Genomic DNA, 22,634 nt, shown 5'->3' with positions numbered 1-22,634 from the left:
CCTTTTCCACTTGTTCATATTTTTTAAGCTCTTTAGAGTGGGGTCCTGATGCTGGTTGGATCCACAATTTGCCAACATGATATAAATATTGAGTAAATCCAAGATATCTTCCTCCAAAGAAGAAAGAGAAGGCACAAAGCCCTTTTGCCTTGCAGATCATCTTTGAGTCCCACCTGCCATATTCTCACCACCTTTTTGTTGCTTGCAAATGGAGCCAAATACATTTTTAAATTTATTTCTTTAATTTATTTTTTCCCTATTTAGCTTGAAAACAAGGTGCACCTGTGAGAGGGACAGCAGCTGCTGCCCATTCTCTGGGGTTGATGAGAATTGCCCTGGGCAGGGTAGGTTGCTCATAGGAGCTTGTCTCTCCTTGGGCTCTAACTCTGGGTAATTTAGTAATTTTTTTTCCTCTGAAAAGAAGGCAAAAACATATATAAGCAGTTGCTGCAATTATCCCTGTTTTCTTTGCTCTTTAGTGAGGACTCTCCTTGGGAAGGATGGAGGAGGATGCAAGATGAAGGAGCAACCATGCCATCACACCACCTAAGGCTTCGGTGGAATTTCAGGAAGACATCCTCGCTGTTGCTGTCATTTGTTAGTCAAAGGTAAAGTGTGGGTGGGATCCATGCTTGAGCTGCAGCTTGTGTGAGTTTTGCCAGTTGTCACCCACCTTGTCCTGTGCTATGCTAACCCACGTTGCAGCAGGGCATCAGCAGTCCAGTAGCATTAACTTGGCCCCTGTTTGTGCAGAGAGGCACCCAAAAATGGGACTTGTAGAGTAAAAAAACCAACCAAACAAACGAAAAAAAAACATTGTGGGCACATCCAGACTTGGGCTGTGCTGTGCTGGGTCTCACTTCCCATCTACAGGAGGTGCTATTGGCATTATTGGTGTTAAAGAGATGGGATAATAACCCATAAAGTGTACCCTGCCACTGAGATTTGATATAAAGGGCTGACCCTCAAGTGGGTGTTATGCATGGATGATTTAGGTGTTTTGATTTCACATCTTTAATCAGATTTATTATAATCAGGCTCACCAGTGTTGGTGCAACCAGCATGTATGTGGTGATGCTGAGACCAATTAGCAGCTGGATGCAGCAAGACTGATGCACCCAAGTGTCGGCCACCAAAAAGCTTTTAGTCTGGCAGCAAAATTTGGATTTTGGTTACTAATTGGACATGCAGGAAGGGGGTGAGCTGGATTTATGCCCAAAGAGCAAGGGAAAGCGTTTGAGTCATTTCAAGACTTGGAATGGCCCTTGTGGCCACTTTGTGTAACCCACTTGGCTTCTTTTTAATTTATTTTTTAAATTATTTTTGAAATGTGAATATCAAGTGAGTTGTCTACAGTGACGCAACATCCATTCTGCAAAAGTGCAAGCTCTCTGCACTTGGTGCTTCCTACCACCAAGTCCAAACCCGCTAGGAATGGCATTTCTAACGGGGTTTTCCATCATCGGTAACCCAGGTGTGTAAATCTGCAGAGGTAAATCAGCAACTCCAGGGCACGAAGAGGTGAAGATTTGGGGTAACGAGGGACCAAAACTCTGCCAAGTGTTAGGTGTGACATCCCTGACGGTTGAGGCATCTTGGTGGTTGGTGTCATTGGGTGTCACTGCTGCCTTCCTCCGTGACAGCAGCCAAATGCATTCCTGTCACCTCAGTTAAACCTCACTGCCGGTGGCAGGCTGGCTCTGTCTCCTGCTGAAATGGGCATTTTAGTGCTTGGCACCAGCGCTTTGCCATCTGCAAGGCGAGGAGGAGGATACCTCGCTGTTGGAGGTGGAGAAGGCTGCCTGCTGAAGCACCTCTAGGTGATGGAAGGGGCTTCAGAGCATCACTGTGACTGCACATCTGAGAACAATGCTATCCCCGTGGTATTATTTTTAGAGCACAAGTAGTTCTCGTTAAATAGGAAATGACAACTCTTCCTTTGGGTAACTCACTTATGGAAGACGCTCCCAGGAATTCTCTGCTCCCGCACACCCGTGCATCGCAGCAGGGTCCGCTGTCTGCGCGAGCCGAATTCATGCAAAAACAACACCCATGCGGGCTCCGGTCGGCGGGGCTGAGATCAGAGATGGCTCCGATGACTCACAGGAATCTATGGAAATAGATCAAAGTAGCAGCACGCGTTTGAAGGGAGCGTTCGGCGGGGAGCAGGGTTTTTTTGACAACCGCTCCGAGCATGAGTCAGAGCGTGGGCTGGCGTGGGCGGCCGCATCTGTGGGTGTCGGACTGAGACAGACGCGGAGAGATGGCTGCAATTAAGTAGTTAGTGAAATGGCTGCGATAGTAGGATGAATTTAAAGGCGCAGGCTCTGAGGCAGCTCCCTCCCAGCGTGCCTCGGTGGATGTTTCCATGTTGGGTGTTCGTTGCCCTTCTGGTGCTGGAGGCATCTGGGTCCGCTTCTGGCTGGAGAGCAGCCACCACCCAGTGGGGATGGGTGGCCAGGGGCACCGACACAAGGGCACGGGGAGCAGGGAGGGGTGGGAAGGCAGGAGGCAAGGCAAGAAGAACAGATCTGCATTGAGTGGAAATAGCTGCAGAACACCCACGTGCTCTGTGGGACTAGGATCATGCCCAGAGCTCACAGAAAAGCCAAATCTTTGTGGTTTGGTTTTCTTTTTCTTTTTTTTTTTTTTCTTCTTTTATTATTTTTTCCTTTTCTTTTCTTTTTTTCTTTTTTTCATTTATTTATTTTTCTTCACTTTCACATGTAAAGCACCAGATCCCACTCCTGCTTCCTTGGAGAGGTCTGGGCGATCCGGTTCATAAAGCCTGGCCTTGGGCTGCCCCTCTGCCCTTGAAGAGCGTGCAAAACACTTGCAATAAATTACCTTGAGGGACCAGGATCTGGCTCCTCTGCTGCCAGTCCTCGCTGACCCTTTGCCTGCAGGGCAGGTGGGCCCTGCATGTTTTCAGGCTGGGCAGATCATCTGGCTGGGGGTCACTTGTGTCCTCCAGGAGCCGCATGCCAGCAGGGGTGGCAGTGGGGATGGGAAAAGGGGAGAGCGTTGCCCATGCCCATCCCTGCATGCTCGGAGATCCTTCAGCATGGTGAGCAGGCTTTCCTGAGACCCACCTGTGCGTGCCTTTTTCCTGAGCAGTGTCCCAGAGTGGTCTCAAGCCCCTGGAGGGACAGTGGTGATGACCTTGCAGGAAGATATTGGCTTGTCTGCCCTTGGGCTTTCTCTTGTGTGACACCTGGCAAGTAGCTTTGATTAAGAAAAAATAAAAATCAATGTTCTTTGAACATTTTTTTCATAACTACCGAGCATTGAGTGATTCATTTTTTTAATTTATAAAAGGGGCGAGCAGCCCAGACAAGGGAATCAGTCTTCCTCGCTTAAATTCTGGTGGAAACCACCCGTGTCTACCAGTGGTATTTTAATAAAGACCTCGTGCAGATCTTTTTTGATGATGCCTCTTGGTAAATAGCTGTCCTTCCCCCCTGCCCTCCCTTGGCTGGCCTTGCGAAGGGACACGTGTTGTGGGGATTTCCTTCCTTGAGCAGATGGCTGCTCCGTGGAAAGGAGGATTTATAATTTATTGATATATATTTATTTATTTATTTTTTGAGAGGGTTCAGCACAGACCACAGGATTGCTCTTCGACGCGATTGCTACACAGAGCACATTTCAGTGGGGAGAAAGGGTGTTATTTTGAATGTATTTTTTTAATTGAAGTAGTAGATGTGTAAAATTAATGTATTTTTAAAAGTGTCAGTATAAGTGCTGCTAAATGTGGCCACTGTAGCACACGCTGCCCACGCAGTTGCAGCATTTCCCGGCGCGAGCGAGCGGCGCCGTCCTTGCTGGCGCCTTGCAGCCTCCGAAAGGCTCGCCCCGTGCAGCGCCCGTGTGGGTGCCTTGCTGTGGCAGGAGGAGGTGAGGCACCCACAGGCGGGCCGGAGGCCTTCATGGCTGGGTGTTGGATATAACGCGCGGTGGCGAGGTGCCCTGTGCTTGCCGCACGCCTCACTGCAGTTCCTGGGATGTCGCTGCAAGTCGTTTCGGGAACAGACATCACTGGAGACAGCCCAGGTTTACTTCTTGCACAGCATCTTTATTTTCTCTTTTAATTTTCAACAAGCGCTGGTCTAGAGCAGCATCACTTATCATCATGTAAAATATTTGTATCCCAAACTATGGACTAGAAAGGGGGAGAACATAAATTGCAATGTGGTTTTTATTATTTATTTTTGATGTAAACATCTATTCCTATCTGTTCTCAAACTGGGGTGCAATTGTGGCGTATCGGAGCTCTGAGCTTCACCTCCCGCTCTTGGTTGTCACGCTGTCAGGCAGGCGCTGTTCCCCACCTCTCAGACCTGTAATTTAGCTGCTGCTCTTCCACGACACTTGCCTCTGCTTTAATTACAATGATCACTCCATCCGCAGAGCTGCTGAAAGAAGATGATGGCTGGGTGCCTTTTGAGCCATTCAGACCGGGGAGAGTTTGGTGGGGGCCGTGGACCCCCCTGTGCATGCACAAAGCCCACAGAGAAGTCTCCTGCTCCAGAGGAGGTTCCACTGTTGTCACCATCACCCCTCTCTATCCGTGCTGTACCAGCAAAGTAGGCTTCGAGATAAAAGCATATGAATAACAAGGTGGTTTTTTTTTTTTTTGGTCCAAGTTTACCCCCAGAAGAGAGAGCGATGGAAAGAGTTGGTTTTGTGCTTGCCACCTGCATCCTCTGCAGCAGATTGCTCCCTGCTGCAAGCATCCTGGAGCTGCTGGTCATGGGGCACATGAGAGCTGGGATATGGAGTTAAAAACCACAGCCAGGGAGGTGGAAGCTTTGCCAGAGCATTTTGTTTAAGTAAAAAATTTTCTCTTTTTTTTTTTTTTTTTCCTCTTGCTCAAAGCAGTTCAATGGAAAAATCACTAGCCACCGTTTCTTACAGATGAATCATCTCTATTTGAAGGTGTTTCGGGTCAACGTAGTCTGATGGAGCCTGTGCTCAAGTAAATGGACCTGAGGGTGCTTGAAGCTCTGCAAGGGGATGTCAAACATCAGTACTCCCACGCTTTTATGGGGCTGTTGAAAAATCAATTTCTGTGAAGCATCCATCCTGCTGTTTGTTCCCCTCCTGGAACAAAAACAAAATAAGAAGGCTATGGGGACTCTGGAAAGAACACCAACTTTTCTGGTGGCAAAGTTAGAAGAAAAAGAGAGATAATGTGGCATAATTCAAGAAGGCTCCTCTCTTTATGAACCATAGTAATCAGTGGCTGTATTTAATGGGGTTATTATTGTCTTGATTTGCTTTACTCCTAGTCATGAGACTTTAGGTCCAGCAGCTGTTTTCGTGGAGAGCTAGTGCAGACAATGGGTGCCTACTGGGTGTTCAGGAACTAAAGCTCAGGTCCCCCCTTTTCAGGCCAAGCAGTGGTGTCTGCTCCAGAGAGAGAAGACCGTGGTCCTCCAACAGCTGGAAGACAACTCTGTGTGGTCGTCAGGACCTCGTACTCCAGACAGCTTGGAGATGGGGACAGGTTTGTGTTGGGTGCCCCTGGGTGCTCTGTGCCCCAGTGAGGGCAGAGAGATGTAATGTCACCTGAGAGGAGACCTTATTTCCATGTGACATCTGCTGGTAAAAAGGTGGCATGGCTGCCTTATAGCAGCAGGATATCAGCCTTGTGTGTTTTTATTGCTGAGGAATGCACGCAGCTCTTACAACTTGCCTGTGTCAGGCTTCTCAGTGTTCGGAGTCAGTATTCTCACTGTTGTGACTCATTCTGGCAGATTAGAAAGTATTTGTCCAGAAGACTTTTCTCTCTAGTTAGTAGGGTTTGTTGGTTCTACAGAAGATGAGCTTTCTTAAAAGAAAAGGAAGAAAAAAACCCACAAACTGGTCTTCAGGTTATTTCAATGGCAACAGGAATTGTGAATGTGAACCAATGCAGCGCAGCCTAACGCCATCGCTTTAAAGAAAGACGACCATGTTTTTGCAATGGTACAAAGCTTTAACACCACCACATTTTTATTTTATACTTTACCATTTTATTGGGAACACGTGATCTGTTTTGAGTAACCTCTGCTCTTTACAGTCCCTAACCTGCTGTCTCTCTTACGGGGACGGGGGTGCGGTGATGGGCATGAAGTGATGGAGAGCTCAAGTGCGGAGATCCCCGTGGATGCGGGTTGCTGATGTCATGTGTCCTGACCAAAACCCTGCCAAAATCTGGTTGACTGCTCTGGTGCAGGAGGGTGTGTTCACACACAGAAGCAAAGCTGGAGCTGAGCAGGAACTGCAGGTGTTTTTATGGGGGAAAAAATACAGAAATTATGGAGAAAGTAGTGTGTCCGGTGCCCAGTAACGCTTGTGGTGGGGACTGCTCTCTGGCTAAACAGAAAATCCCTCTTTCTGCTCCTGCAAATCCACCTCAGCTTGTTCTTAAATCCAGTGCTGCCCTGAGAGCATCGCACGTCTCAAGCGTGGTCCTCAGTGTTGTAAATGTTGCTTTATGGTGAGGCTGTGTTCTTTTGCAGGCTGTTTAAGAAGAGTATCGTTCAACAAACAGCAGTTGCATGCATTCACGTCAAGTTAAATCATTCTTTCAAAAGGTTTACTTGTCAGGTATTCATTAAAGCGGGTTTCACATCAAAATGATAGTCACTAATACAGTGAAAACATCTTTTACAGCTTTCAGGATTCTTATGGTGCTTTGTAGAAATGACAGGTCTCCACCGGTACGGAGACGTTGTTGTGGACCTGCATTTCTTGTGTCCCTGCCCGAAGAAAAGGAACAGTGCACAGCAGTGCCACGTGCGGGAGGAAGAAGGGCATCGCTGAAGGGTTTTTACGTAAATAGGGCGTGATGGACTGTGTCTGCAGATTTAGTACGGTGCTCAGGCTCGCTGCAAGTCGGGCAGGCACCTAAATACGGATTGAGGCGTCTCACTTCAGACTAGCTATTTTTGAAAATCCTGGCCCCAGCTTGCGAATTGATGGCACTTCGGTTTCGAGGAGCAGATGGCACCCACTAGTGATCTGGGACAGCTTTTTTGCATCGGTGTCAGAAATAGAAAAAATGCCAGCTGTGTCGCTTTTGGGTCAGTGGAGGTGGGGGCACAGTGATGTGCACAACCTTGCAGCAGAGGGGGGAAATACACGAGCTCCTTTTAGTGGTGCAGAGTGCTTTTAAATGACTTCAAATGCTCTTTTTGCTTGTCTTTTTGAGCAGATCAATTGCCTGTGCGTACCGCTCAACAGTAAAATAAATTGCCTGATGTTATTCTGCTTAGGCTTAGACCTTAATTGGTGCAATTCAGTACTTGCATCCGGTGCCCAGGGAGAGGTGGGAGGCTGTGGCGGCGATGCACGGGCACATCGTGGCCGTGTCAACAGGAGCCATGGCTAAAATTAGTGGCGCTAAGCGGGGACCGGAGGGAAGGAGCTGTGGTGCCCTTGCTTGCCTGCCGTAAATCAAGTGTTACAGGGTGGGTGGGAAGCCTGCCAAGCTGCTCAGCGATCGGTCAGGAGAGGAGTTTGGTGGGAGTTTGGGTCTGCTGGAAAAACAGGGGTGGTGTCCGTTTCTTGGCTTGCTGCTCTCATTGCTGGCGTTCGATTGTGCTCTCAGCCTACAGGGAGGTACATAGCATCTATGCGGATGACCCTCTTTCCTTCGCTTAATTGGGTGCCCAGCCTTCTTTTTGACTGAATAAAGCCATGATGCACAAAGAAGAGAGTTGGCATCACTTAAGCTGAAAACCGGGCTGTGTGTGTGCAAGGAAGCTGATCTGCAGGCACACCCTGCTGGCTTGTGGTGAGAGTGCAAAAGGAAATACAGGCATTTCACAGCTTGCCTGCCTTTTTATAATCTTTGTTAACTTTTTCCATACTACCTCGCTCTTCGTTTTCATTTCTGAAAGCACACGTGGTGATGCATGAGCCGCTAAGTTTTCCTAAGTGGGAGGACTTCTGCAGCAGATCCCAATGTGTTTGGAGACCTCTCTACCAGATTTGAGTGACTTCAAAAATGATTTTATAACGTGTAGCTTGAAATGGTTGATTTAAAGTAGGCTGTGTTTGACACTTCTCCATGCCCTAACAGAGCTAAGCAATACTGTGAGTGTGACCACTTTCAGGAGTTTTCCACATGAAGAAAATTACCAGAATAGTAAATGATGCTGCTCTGGAATTTCTCCCAGAACCCTGGGTGATGATTGCCTCCATGTGGCTTTAAAAACACAGACACACACACACACACACACACACGGAAAAAAAGGCCTCTTTTATCCACAAATAAACTGTCTGCACTGAGCGTGGTTCTGAAATTGCTTCTGTGGTTAACAGCATGGCTGAATTGCCTCTGAGCAGTAGTTGTCTTCCAATTGTATCTGGGCTTCGCAGACCAAATGTTACAGCTGATGTTTCGAAGAGTCATGGGAGATCATTGGGATTCCCATTTCAAACCTCTCAAGTGGAACCTGTTTTGAAAAATTGCTGTGTAGGTGAACGTTGGGCTTGTTTAGAGATGTTGGGAACAAAACACCCATGCTTGTTAGCTCTGGAGTGGCTGAACACACATGCTTTTCAAGGTGCATACTACAATTTCATGTATTTGGGACATATTTCATGTTTTCCCCAGCCAAGATTAGGATGACCACAGCACAGCCCTGCCTGTGAGCCCTGCATGCCCTAGAGCTGCAGGTGTCCTTTTCTGTACCAGCTTCTTGAGGTTGTGGCCCAGCTCGCTGGCCCTGAAGACCAGGAGCCTCACCTGGAGGTAAGCCACCTTCTCCTTTTGCCATTTATCATTTATCATCCCTGTATCCAGTGTAAATAATGCTCATGTGGACTCTAGGTTTTTCTGACTTGGTGGGAATGAGATGATGTGACCAAACACAGGGCCTAATTCACCACTTCTGGAAAATCACTTCAAGTCTCTGAAGGAAAAAAATCATCATTAAGATGGTGATTCAACTTTCACGCACCCAGTACACCATGCCCATGTTCAGAACTGGTTTTGAAGTCCTCTTTCAGCCCCTTCCCCAGAAAGGGTGGAAGCCCTTTGCCGTTTGCTGTTGTGAAGAGGGGTTTGAGTGCTCCATCCTGGGCACCGTGAAGCTTGCATCGATTGCCTTTGTGTATGCAACCCATTTTACCCTGTAACAAGGTCTTTATCTTCATGAAGAAATTGGTTTCTTTTTTTTTTGCTGTTGTTGTTTGTTTGTTTTTTTAATGCTCCACCTAATAGTAGACAGGAAACAGATGTAGTTTTGCCTGGGACAAAGACAGATCTTTGTTTCAGCAAGGACACCTCTCCAACAGGCTGGGTTTCTTGCTCTATAGGGTCATGGGGTGAGCTCGTCTTGGCAGCTGCATGGTGTGTCCCTATTTGTACCCGGCTCAGCGGAATGCTTTTCTCTGTCGCCCACCGGGGGGAGATGCTCAGAGCAAGATACCAGGCCAGGCTGCTGCTCGTAGGGGTGTATTTCTCACCAAAACTTCCAGGAACGTTCAAAGGCAGAAGCTCAGCTCGAGGGCTGCAGTATCAGCTTACACCTGCAGGTTGTGCTTAAGGACAGCTTTTCTCATCAGCTCTCAGTGCTCGCAGAGTCCTGTCCTGCAAAATGACGCACTTTCTATCTTGCTTCTCTCAGCTTATATTTGTCGAGGAAATAAATTATTATTGCTTGCATTTGCCCGATTACCTCTGCATTTGTATACGTCTATAACGAGCTTGTGATAACTCAGGGTAAGATAACCATTGCACAGCAAAATAAGCAGCAAATATAACAACTTCCTTAATAATTAAAACCCATGCAGATATATGCTTGTGTGTGTTTATGATACTTTTATATGATGCCAACAGTGTGCTAAGCACTTCAAAGAGTTGGAAGACAGATCCTTGCCCTGCAGGACTTGCAAAGCAAACAAAAATTTGGGGAAGGGCAGCAAACACAGTGGTTCCACCTGAACGGTAACGCTATCAGTTGCATAATGAACTTCATTGGCATGAGGAAGATGCTGGGGCTGATGCATTTTCCATGATCAGGGCTTTTTTAGGTTCTCTTTTCTTTGTTTGTTTTCCAAGACGAAAGATACCCGTCTGACCACACCTGCTGATGTGTTGGTTCCCAAACTCTGTGAAATGCGGTGAAAGTTGGGGCTAATTTCCCTGTTGCAGCAGGGAAGGGCTATGTCTTGAATTGCTAAATGGAGAACTAACTCAAATATGGCATGCACAGGAAGAAGTATGGAAAACAAGTTGAATTTAGTTACAACGGGTTTTATTTTGTTTTGCCTAAAGGCTTTGCTGCCGTGCTGTAGAAGAAAAGCCATCACTCATTTCTGTATATCCACTTTGCATTTTTTTTAAGCGTGGTCCTCTCTTGATTCTCCTTTTTCTCACACATGAGAAAAATGTTATTTTGGATGAAGCTGTCACTGTGGGATGAGCAGTGGTGCTGTGCCAGGAAGTAAACAAACAAAAAAGGGCACTTGCGCTAGCGGTTGCACAGTTTTGTGCATCACAACTCTTCTCCCACTGCAGACCTACCAGTCAAAAACATTTTTATGTCCTCCAGTAGCTTTTATGATCTACTGGCCTTAGCTCATAGTGCTGCAATGGCGTTTGCAAGATAACCCGTAAAAGCAATGAGAGATACACACCCTGCCTGGTAGACAAGCCTCCCGTAACACAGTAGTCCTGGTGCTTATCTAGAACGCAGTTTGAAGTGATGAACAAATACCTTTGATTAGTGTGAGATTGTATTTGGGTGGGGAAGTAAATCTGCCAGTGACTTTGCACATGTCTATGTGCTCATTTGTCACGGCTCATGCTGCTGCCAGAGTGCACGGAGGCACCATTCTCCCAAGACTGAGTACAGGCAACATAGCCTGCTCTCTAAACAGCTGCTTTTTTGTGTGGAGAGTCCACCAAGCCTTATTTCAGTGGGTGCTCATCAGTGTCCCTTCCACAAGGAAATGGCGCTTAGTAAGAATCACAGAGTGGTTTATGTTGGAGGGGACCTAAAAGCCCATTCTGTTCCAACCCCCTGCCGTGGGGGACACCTCCCACCAGACCAGGTTGCTCCAAGCTCCATCCAGCTTTGAATGCTTCCAGGGACGGGGTAAGATCCTGGCCCACCAGAGAGGTACCAAATGTAGCACGTAGCAGACAGCAGCCACACGGTAATGGGTTGCAGCTTGTCCCTTCAGCTAACATGTCTTTTTTCTTCTCCCCGTGACATTATTCCAACTGAATGTTCTTGGAGTTTCAGAAGCTACCACGTCACTTGTGGGCAAATGGAATTTCAGCTTTGGAAGTGAGTCACCCCCTTTGAGCCCAGGAGCACACAGTGACTCCCTTGAACTGCAGAGCAGTGAGTAGCACTTGTAGCTCCAGCCCTCAGCCTTTAAGCAGAGCAGGCATAGGCCTACAGAAAAATCACTGTGGATATTGCTGATCATTTGCAAATAAACAGTAAATGCTGCTACTTTGCTGTCCCAGAGCAATTGCTGTTTCCCAGCTGCTTCAGCAGGGAAGGCTGAGGGCCAAGAAAACTCTTGGCTGCTGGCTTGCTGTCCTCAGCTGCTCTGTGTGCTGGAGGTTGTGGTCTTCCCTGTCATGTTGCTTTGAGAGTTCACTGAGTCTGTGCCCTGAACTGGATTTGGGCAACGTTTTCTTGAAGAAAAGCACGTTTTCAGGCAAATGTTTAATGAACTTCACACAGCAGTCAGTGAGGAGTTAATTTTTAAGACTTCACGGGTTAGGATGCTTGACATGGAATAATTTCACCTAGTGTGTCATGACCATAGCATTCATCTTGAAATTGGTTTACAGTCCCTGCATTTGAGGCAAGAGTTGTTTTTGGCTGAAGGCCTGAGAGGGAGCTAGCTGAGCTGGTGTGTGCTATTTCTGATTCTCCAGTACTCTGGGGAGGGATGAGTAAGGACCCAGCCCAGCCTCCTGCAAACACAAGTCATTGCGGGGCATTGTTCGATGGGGCTTTCTGTATTTTCCATGACACCTACGTGGCCGTCGTGCCCAGCCATCAGGGACTGGGGGCAGAGCTCTGTTAAGCACTGCACAAAGACATGATGAAGAGACCAGTGCTGGTAATTTAGCTTCCTCAGCTGGAAACTGTAAACACCTTTGGGGCTATCAGGCATTTACAGCTGGGTGGAGAGTGCTCTTTGCCCTCAGTTTAGGAGGCCTTCTTGGCTCTAGCTACTGGCTGCCACCACATGTCCCTCCTGGAGCTGTCACCTCCAGCTCCTGGGCCAGGGTGGTCTATAAAAGCTTGATGAAGAGACGTGCCCAAGAGGACCACGGGTTTCAAGAGGGGAAATCAGGCTGATGGGGCTGCTCGTTGTGCCTTGGTTCCCTTCCTGGGTCAGCCTGGTGTTGGTGTGCTGGCTTAGCAACTAAGGTAATATATTTTTTAATAGGGTGAGCGGTTATGAGACACCACGAAACCTTAAATAGACATTGACAGAAACAGTTTTGTTGGATGTGTAATCGATCTAAATAGATCTGTTAATGTCTGCCGTGCGGCCACATGACTGCCTTGGGTTTCAGCGGCTCGGCTGGGAAAGCCTCGAGGCAGAGGAGCTGGGCCTAGGAGCATAAGGCCGCCTTTGTGAGCGGGGTCTGCCCCACAGCAAGGCGCTGTGGCAGAGCTCCAGCCCCCGTCTCTGCTCCTGCTCCCTCCAGACAGAAGCAGCATTTGCAAATGAGCAGATGTAGGGAAGTTCCCTCGCTCATTTTAGAAAAGCAGGGCCAAAAGCGAGAAAGAACCGCACGCTTGCCACGTGTGGGCTGCCATGCGTGATGCCAGGCCTCGCAAAGTCCGCAGGGCAGAGATGCCTGAGTGCTCTGGGGATTTGGATAAAGAGCTGATGTTAAGCGAAAGCTACAGCTCCCCTCACCGAAGGAATGACAGTGGGGGGTGGTACCGATATATACTGCTGTGTGTGGGGAAACTTGTGCAGAAACACCTGATAGCCGAGAGCTCAATTAGGGCAGGTGAACAAGCTTGAAGTCACACTGTGGGAGCAGTCTTCAGAAGGGCAAGGGTGTTGTCTCCTGGTAAACGTGTAAGTAAGTGGCTCTTCAAAAGCCTGAAATACTGCCTGTGGAAACAGAGGTACGGGGAACAGGACACCTTGCGTCTGCATTTAGCAGGAAATCTTAGAAAGACCTAAAGCCTAGGTGTTTGTAAAAATAAATCCTTTTTTTTTTTTTTTTTTTGGCAACATTGCTTCTATTTGCACTATAAAAAAGTGAATTTAAGTTACTCATGATTTTCTTGCCCTCAGTTCTTGCTGTAGTGTCCTTTGCCCCAGCAGGACTGCTTCATGGGACGTAACCTCCTGGCTGGGGGAGCAGCCCACACCAGAGCCTGTCAGATCTGGTGATGCATCTGTCCCTCAGGAAAGCTAAACCTGTACGCTTCCATCGCAGGCCAAAGTTAATAATTGATCTTCCTCAGATGCAAACTACATGCTTGTAAGAAAATAAAAACAAATAAAATAAATTTGTGCCCTGAGCAAATGTTCCTATGCCTGAATGTGAACTGCTAATGAGTAACTTCAGCAGTTTCTTCAGTTCAGGGGAAAAAATGTATAAACACTTTTGTGTGAGGTGTAGTTAAAACTCTCAGCTCTTCCTCTCAAAAGTATTGCCATCTAGGCTATACTTTGCTATATTTGTGAGCATTTCTTTTTCTAGCCTTTCTGGGGGTCTCATCCATAGGTTTAGACTGAGTAAGCCCAGACATGTACATGACTGTCCTTCCTAGGTAAAACCTTATCTATCAGTCCTTGTCATGCGTGAGGAACAAGACCCAGAAACTCTGATCCCTAATACCTCCCTGCCGTCCTCAGATGGCTCCATAACACCCTGGTAAAGGGTTCTGCAGTTCCCTCGATTGGCTGGACCCAAGATAAGGTCACAGTGGCTCCTTCAGCTCGAGTGCAAGCTATCTTTGGGTAGGGCTTTGGAAGTCAAGGGTCTAAATTATGCAACTAATACATTTAAAGTGTTCTCACAGTTGCATGTGATGATGATTTTTCCTGATTTTAATAGCTTATATGATTCACTCAATGATGAAAACACTTAAAAGCAATGTTGTAGATGAAGAACACAACTCTCTCATTTATGGTGTGATTTAGTAAGACAAGCATTTGACTTTTTAGCCATTTTTCATGTGTTTTAACTGCATACTTCAAAGACATAAGCGGGTCTGAATGGTGACTGGAGACTGTTGAGGGAGTGCAGTGGATCAGGGAACTCCAAAAACCACATGGAAGAGAAGGATGTGTGGTTCCCTGTGTTACATGACATTGCCCACTAGTGAAGGTCACTGCTGTCTGTGCAATACCACTTCTATCGTGTATTTTGATGCAGTCTCGTCTTCTCAGTATGAACATACCCTTTTTTCTCCATCTGAAAAACCCTCTGCAATGAGGTGCGCAAGCTCTGCAGGTCTTCCTTCCTCCTGAAGCTCCTTCTGGCTCCACTGGCAGCCTTGCCAGGTAGCCAGCAATGTTTGGCACGGCGGCAGGAACCCTGGAGATCACCTGTGGTGTTAATGCCCCTGCTGTAAGGGGAGAGGTGAGCACTGCTTGTGACAGCTCATTTGCAACTTCGTATGCGTCCAAGTCCTCCTTGCAGAAGCTTTAAGGAACCAGAGCTGTTCTGGTTTTGTCTGCCTGCATACACGGTGTTCAGCATGGGGTGCTGGAACCTGTTATGCCGTAATGATTGACAGTAAGGTTTAACACGTAGCAACAGACCTTAGATGGCATGCCTAAAATCTGCAATGTCAGTGTAGAGTTATTTCCACCTAGAATAAGGAGGATGCCAAGGATCTTAGCATCTCAATAGCTTAATGCTGTGTCTCTTCAGATACTCCAAAAGTAGTGTCTTGCTGTGTCCCTTTTTATCTGCAGCAAGTCACACAGATTGCTTGAGAACAACTGCAATTCACTGCTGAACACGATGTTCAGTGGTCTCACGGCTTAGCATCTCTCTCAGCTTAGCACAGCCTTCATGGGCATCACAACCTCTGTAAGATCTGCGATGATATGAAACAGCCTTGGTGTTTTGCAGCACTTTATCCAGCATTATAAGACGATAGCTTTTAGTTAAAGGTTGAAATGTATGATGTATATAATGTATCTTTTTGTACTGTAGAAGAAAAATCCAAACTGTGCTTGTGGTCATCATAACCTAATGCTTTAGAAAACCAACTCCTTACTCTGACTGGGAAAACCTGGACAATTGTTTGCTTTGTTCTTCATAAATATTGTTTATGAGCACGCATCTTAAACAGCTGTCTGTATTGTCAACAGACTGCTTAACCACAATGGCAATTGCTTTCTGCATTTGGAAAGATACACAGTGCCTTATCTGTGTTGCTGCATCCTTGTTATAGCTACCTGCAAATTAATATGACCATTGTGTAGTGTTATTTTTTTTGCTTAAGTTTAGCCAAAATTCACGGGGTTTGGGCCCAACTTTAGTCCAAGGACTAGAATTTTCACATGTACTTGCATTGTTTCTTTTTTATCGCTTTCCTCTCCCTTTGCTTACAAACTCCTCTATGCCTCCTGCCAGAAGAACCACTGCATCTGGGATTTCTGCTCACTTTTCTCTCCGATTAATGTAGCCCCATCACCTTTACATATTCTGCTTGCTTTCGTGTCTTCTCCATTCTGCAGGGCGATGTTGGCTCTGAGCTGTGTGGAGGGAGAAGGAACCTCTCCAGGTCCTGCCAAATGGAGGCGGACGTGCGCAGTATCGGCAGCGAGTGACTCACGGTTGATATGTCAGCTATGTGACCTTCTGAGCTGTGGCTCGGCGCCAGCCTGAGAGCCCTGGCTGGCCGGCTCGGGATGACTCCTACTTTCTTTGTTATCGTACTGCAGGCTTTTCAACGCCGTGCCGCCTGCTCCTCCCGAGGCAGCTGCTGAAGCACTTGACCACTGGTGCCACTTTCTCGGCACGGCTCAAGTATTGAAACAAGTACATCGTCATTTGTGGCTTTTTGTTTTTGTTTTTTTTTTTCCCACCTCCAGATGAACAAAAAAAGACATCTTCCACTTGCTGTGTGTCAGGCCTCCTGGGATGGCTTAGCATATCCAAAAACGCAATAAAGCCATCCAGATGCTTCACAGACACAAGACACCGTCTTTGCGCTGCTGCGGCTTTCATACGACAGCCTCTGTTTTACCCTGGGTGCTCCTGCCCCTGTGCCACCGGGACACTGGGGAAGTGAGGTCAGAGACCCCCCTATGCAACGTGGGGATTTGCACTGTGTTGGGGGGGGGATTAGGGCAGCCTCCCTGCTGCCCTCACGCTAATCTTGGAGTCTGCTCACGGGGCCACGGCAGTCGGCCCCAGTGTGTGTGTCCCTGGTGGCTTAACGTGAGTGAAGAGGACACCGAAGCCCAGCATTGCATGGAGGAGACACCGCCACAGAGCTCACCAGCGGGCTCCGGCTTGCAGCTGCTTTCAATAATTCCCATTTCCTGTGTGGCAGCGCTCATTTCCTTCCAGATCTCACTTGCCAGGGAGCGCAGCAACATCTGCTCCCCCAGGTTTTGTCAGAGATGACTTTCCTCACAGGAGAGCAGTCCATTTTTTGTTTGATTTGTCCTCTGAACAGTTGCTCTGAGTGAAGAATTTCAACTATCCCACTGCCTTCAGTGGAAGCCTAACATCTTCTATAGCCTCTTGGCACCTTCAAGGACTAAAGGCTTTTTTTACAAGCTATTTCATAAAGGCATCACATGGTGTTTAACAAGCTGGCACAACCCTCTGCATGCACGCAAGCCTAGGACATCCCCTTCTGCCCAAGGAGAGATGGAGAACCCTGCTGCCACCCCCTGCCCACCCGGCTTTGGGATAACGCGTCACAGGCTGCCAGGACTCTCAGGAACGACCCGCTCCATCCACGTGCAGCTCCGACCTGGACACCTCTGGTAGCTGAAGGTTAAGTGGTTCGAGATCCAGCTGGCTGACTTTATAAATGAACTCTGAATCAGGCTTGCAAAGGTTGCACCTGTAACTCTGGCAGCACAGCTGCCTGTTACCCATGCCCTTGAACCGCACTGGGCAGTAGGTGACAGAGGGTCAGGGAAACCAGCCTTTTCCTGCTGCAGTCAGGCTGAAGCCAGCCTGCTCTGCCACAACTTGTTTCAGAGCACAAAGTGCCCAATGCTGAGCTTCAGCGGTGCTTGACCTAGGATCTGGGTGACAGCCTCCTGGGGACCACACCGCTCCCGCCCCTGATCTCTCACGCGATGCTCATCTGGTTTTTAAGACGCAAGTCTCAATGTGCCAATAAGTGTCCCTGAAAATTAAAAGCAAGATAAGCAAGCAAGAAAGAACAGCTGTAACACTATCCGAGGTGCTATTTTTTTTGTCCTCCCAGTAATGTTGAAAAGGCGACATTTGATCCAGTTGCATACCACCAGTTCAGGGATGCAAAAAATGTTAGCGGTCTTTTTTTTCTGGAACTACCGATACCCATGAAGAAAAGATCCAATCCTTGTGGTTTTCTCTTCCAAAATAATCATGCCAGACAATTCTGAACAGTTTAATGCCATTCGGCTGGGGTGCATGGGAGGCCCAGAACTGAGCCAAATATTTGGAAGATGACCAGCAGCATTTCAGTGCATGCATCCCTCTGCTTATCCTGGAATACAGTGTAGTTAGGCTGAGGGCATAATCTTCATATTCCGGATGTTTGCAGAAGATTATCACTCACTAGCATGTGAACCCTGATTGATTATTTCCAGTTCTAGTAATCATTAACAACAACTAGTAGTCTAAGAACAACTTTTTATTTCAAAGGGTAGAATTTATCTGGCTTTGCATCAAGCCACGCTACGTAGTTGTCACATTTATCTCTTCAGTCATATGGCAATACATCCTTCTGCTTGTGCTATTCAACTCTGAATTTCACCTTTCATACTAATAAAATATGTTGACACATCAAGCAATGTAACTGATAGGTAAAGCAGAACAGAATGAGTCACTGTTTTTAAACTTTTTTTTTAGCACATGCTTTCTCTATTAAAGTATATCAATCAAAAGACAAAGAGATACAAATTCAGAGAGAGATAACTAGAGGAAAAGGTTGTAGAAATATACAAGATGAGATAAACTGAAGCTGAACAGCACCAGAATACATATAATGAAAGTCCAAGAAATAAACCAAATGTAACTTCTTGACTAAACATAATTGTGACAGAGAAATAATTGTAAGTAATATATGGCCTTCTTCATTCTGAGAGCTTTCCCAAACCGTCTTTCTGTTCATCTCCAGTACTAACATTTAGAATACCCTTGAACATTTAAATAAAATGAATAGAAGTAATAAATAAACCAAACAGTGGGTGAAATATTTTGACTGTTGTGACCACCATCAGGAATATCTACTTTCACATTAGTGATCTAAATGGTTTCTCTTCTGCTGGTGGAAAAAGGAGATGCTTCAGTTAAATTAGAGAGGCAATTTTTGTTCAGTGTTTGTATTTAAGCCTGTTGGTGTCAAAAGGATGCTGTAGGAGAGTGCAGCTCTCTTTAAAAGCTGGGTTTTAAGAAAGTCTCTGTGTCCTAGACCAATTTTATGAAATGTTAATACATTTGGAGATCCAGAAATAGTTATCCAAAAGCTTTCCTTCAGTTGTCGCAAGTTGCCATTGTAGCCACCCCAAATAGATCTCAGAGAGCTTCAGAGCAGGTATTTCTTGCACAGTGGCTATCAAATGCTGCTGCTCTGAGATTCAGAGCTTTGACCCCAGTGACTCCAAGAAACCTCTACAGCATGTAATGGATTTTACACCTACGGTAAGTTTTCATCGGTTGTCTTGAGTGGCTCCTGTTAACACCGCATTTATTTGTATCACTCCTAGTATGCCACAGGTCTGTGTAATACTGGAAGACCCTTGCCCTGTTGTGAGATTTTGTGATCCTGCAGCAGACAAGGTGCAGTCAGTCCAAACTGGGGAGGAAGCAGAAAAGTGGCTGGCTGGCTGATGTTTTCCTTGCTACAGGTACATTGATTGCACGCATCTGTTCTGCACACCTTTGGCCCAAAATACACCATTCATTTTTGCACGTATTCTCCTAAAGTCCTCTTTTAGCTGCAGTATCTTCCCAAGATAGCCTGGCTCTGGTCTCGTTGCTCAGATGTCCCTTTGCTCTCCTGACCCGATTTTGGCAGAGCTGATCCTCAGGTGTCTAATGAGAGTCTCGTCTAAAGCAGTGTATCTAGCAAAAATAAAAAATAGTATTGTTTGGGCTCCTGGTAGGCTCTTTTAGACGTGCTCTCAAATTAGGCCCATGATGCCATGATGTCTTGGATGACTGCTGTGGGGGATTATGAGGTTATTTTGTGTGCAAGGATATGACAGAATAAGGGGTGCTCTGGTAATTCCAGAACTGCTTATATTTCCTCCTGAGATCAATACAGCAATATTATCCAGACAGACGAGTGGCTTGGCTCCATGCTTTCTCATAAGGACATCTCACTGCCTGCAGCTCTTTGTTGATTGAGCCACTCAATGAAACTTTATCTAAATATTCAAAATATCCAAGCAGTTGCTCATCGTTTAAAAATTGTCTGTGACAGGAAGGCTGTGAAGCCTGTGGTCCAACAACATCCCTTTCCTGTGGTGCAAGGCCAAGTGTACAGAGGGAAGCAAAATTATCAGAATCTCTCAGCTGCTGCTCTTCCTTTGAGCCGCCCAATACCACGTCTAACCCGAGGCTCCTCAGAAGATGATTCACAGATTTGTGGTGTGAAAGTCCTCTTTCCCAAAGAGGAGAATTACAGTTCACCAGTTCTGAGCCCTGGCTGCTTCCCTTATGCAGCTCACAGCGCGACCCAGTTAAATTGCTGCCCGAGAAGAACAGCGAGGGGTAAGGGGCTCCGGCACGTGTGTGGGAACGGGCAACTTTGCCACCAGAGATAACGACATGCCAGAAACGCTCCGAATTTCAACAGTGCAACCCAGACAGGCGAGGCAGAAGCCCACGTAATTGGGTCTAATACTGCTATGGAAACTATGCTGAGGGCTAAAAATATGCCTTAAAAAGCAGAGTCTTTTCTTGTGCATTCTTCCACGCCGTGTATGAAAAGATGGAGGGTTATGAAGCAGTAAAAGATGATGTGAAGATGCTCTGTGACACCAGTGAACTCTAAAGAAGCACAATTCTGCTTTCACAAATGTTTCAAATGCACCAAAATTTACTTGGGAAAGTTTTGAATGTTTGTCTTCTTGTGAGTTAGGATGAACACACATGCATTTAACCACTAAACTGGCTACTTGCAAAAGCTGCTGCTTAAACCAGGCTAGTTTATAGCCTTGATTATTCCTTCCATCCTTCTTCTTTTTTGCTTTTTAATCTCTGAATCCAGTTTCCCAAACCCTAAGTCCCCACTGGCCTACTGTTGTGGAACTGTTCAAAAGTCCTTGTCTAAATATTAAACACCCTTGGAGTGTGGCGGTACACGGTGTGCAGCCATGTGGTGCGGTTGCTGGTTTCGACTTGCTAGCACAAGGTTGGTAGTTGAGGACCAGGAACAGGAGGAGAAGGTCCAGGTTTGCTCCCACTCCCCAGCCTGCTCTGGTATCAAGAACTGAGCTGCAGTTTGGCACGGGTCTCCTGAGTTAAGCATTAAGTATAGTTGTGGGTTGAATGAATGGGGTTTGTAACATTATGATAGGTGTATCATAGGGGAAACAATATGCAGTGTGTTGGAGGCATTGGAATATTTCTCTTGCAGGTAAGCTATTGGCCTCTGAAGGTGAATCCTCTGATGTGGAAAGAATTTCGCATCTGAAGAGTGCTATAACCAATAATGTGCATGAGGAATTATGGTGCTCTCTCGCTGGTGATGATGAAAGGGAACAGATTAACAAATAAAGTAATGTGAAAAAAAAATTGTAGCCAACAGACTGAACAATTAAAAACATAATTCTGAAATTGCAATGCAATTTGCCCATGTAGCTGTGAGGAGGTTTTGTCCTCAGTTTCTCTGGTAGACATACAGGTGACACATGAATGTGGGAGTAAAGAAATAAGGTTACCTGTCAGTCACATTTTACCATTAGAGCTAGAGTATTACTTGGGCATTAAGAATGCATGTTTTCATGTATTCATGTGGCTTCCCTTTGGAAGTTTTAGCCAGAAAGGACCTGGCAATTTATGTCTTTAGTGCATGCTCATTCAGTTGTACTTTAAATAAAACCTATTCCTTTTTTTCCCCTTTAACACCCATCACTTTTCCTCATTTGACTTCACAGCAGTTAACGAAGGAGGTCAGTACTGAAAACCAAGCTATGGGTAAGAGACCAAGACATCCCATCAATGCCAAGAGCAGGGAGTGAATTTTGTCCTGAGACTCCACTCCTGTGCAGTGATTGTCAGTGGCAGACAAACTTTTGTGACACTCAGGTTAGGAAATAAGTCAAAAGAGAAGCATTTAAAATGTTTTTTTTTTTTTTTTAAGATTTATTTTTTTGTATTTTAAGCACCTTCTTTGCAATTTATTCAAAAGCAAATGACAATTCCATGGCTCTGAAGTGTTTCTTTGATTTCATTCGTGACTTTGTGTCAGTCCTTGCAGATCATCCTCAAGAAACTCGCTTCTCTTATTTGCTTACTCTGCCGTCTGCACTACAGGAACTTTGTATGCTGTCTCTTAATCATGCTAGGAATGTCTCTGGCCCCTTTAGTCTCTCATCACATCAGTCTCAGCAAATCCTCCAAATATCTTTGCTGCTTTCCTTTGAATTCATTCCTTACTGCCTTACTACCCAGAACGAGCTGATGAGATACAAGCTATGGTCTCATTGATGTGCTACATGTGGGGCAGATGATTTCAAATTTTTGCTATTGCTTGTCACTTAAGGTCACTCCCTCCCTCAGCTACTACCTTCCAGGTAAATTATTTCTCTCAGTTTTTTCCCCCTCATTGGATTTCTGAGTTATCATGCTTAAATATTTTACCCACCATTTTCTTTGATTAAATTGTAACTTTATTTACTGATTATGATTCTCTGCGCAGAGGCGACTGTGCTTTATCCCTTGTGCAATCCAAGAGGAAATGTTTCTTGTGGCTGAGCACCTTTCCTTTGAATTGAGATCAAAATGGTATCCAAATGTACATGATGTTAGCCTCACAAAAGAAAAAAAAAAAAGTACTGTTAGGGACCGCTGCTAGAATGAGTAGGAATACACGAATAGGGTCAAGATTGTGGCATCTGGTCCTTGGTTCTCCTTTGGAAAGCATTACCCAGCAACAAATGAAATGGAGGCAACATAACCATTTAAAATAGCAAAGTAAACAGTTCATGGCGTAGTCAAGATAATCCTTAATTTCTGCTGCTTATCTGAGATCTGCCCTGCCGATCTGATGGAGGATTTAACCTTCCTGAAAGCTGTTGTCACTGGATGTGCTTGAACTGGGAAGACCTCTTTCCACCTGCTTTTCAGAGCTCTTTCTCCTAGAAGATTAACACTGCTTTTAGAAAGAAAAACCTCTGAAATATAGATTATTTTGAGAGGGCTAAACTAGGAATATTTTGCTAGCATACAGCTTAAGGAAAATACTTATAAAACTAATGCCCATTTGAACGATTTTATT

The 22,634-nt window shown here is 46.0% G+C and overlaps 2 long non-coding RNA genes across 3 annotated transcripts; both read left to right on the top strand.

The window, feature by feature from the left end:
* The first annotated feature begins 359 nt into the window (after positions 1-359).
* On the top strand, positions 360-22,427 carry LOC121072552. Of its 2 annotated transcripts, none has more exons than XR_005821305.1 (3): positions 360-608; positions 18,895-19,035; positions 19,614-22,427. It is a non-coding gene; the product is annotated as an uncharacterized LOC121072552 (long non-coding RNA). The 2 variants fall into 2 exon arrangements; XR_005821306.1 differs by lacking the exon at positions 360-608 and adding an exon at positions 6,065-8,746.
* On the top strand, positions 12,061-18,360 carry LOC121072551. Its single transcript, XR_005821304.1, has 2 exons — positions 12,061-12,398; positions 15,901-18,360. It is a non-coding gene; the product is annotated as an uncharacterized LOC121072551 (long non-coding RNA).
* Positions 22,428-22,634: the final 207 nt, after the last annotated feature.

Source organism: Cygnus olor, chromosome 6 (genome assembly GCF_009769625.2).
Source record: "Cygnus olor isolate bCygOlo1 chromosome 6, bCygOlo1.pri.v2, whole genome shotgun sequence".
NCBI lineage: Eukaryota > Metazoa > Chordata > Aves > Anseriformes > Anatidae > Cygnus > Cygnus olor.
This window is presented reverse-complemented; position numbering and strand designations above follow the sequence as displayed.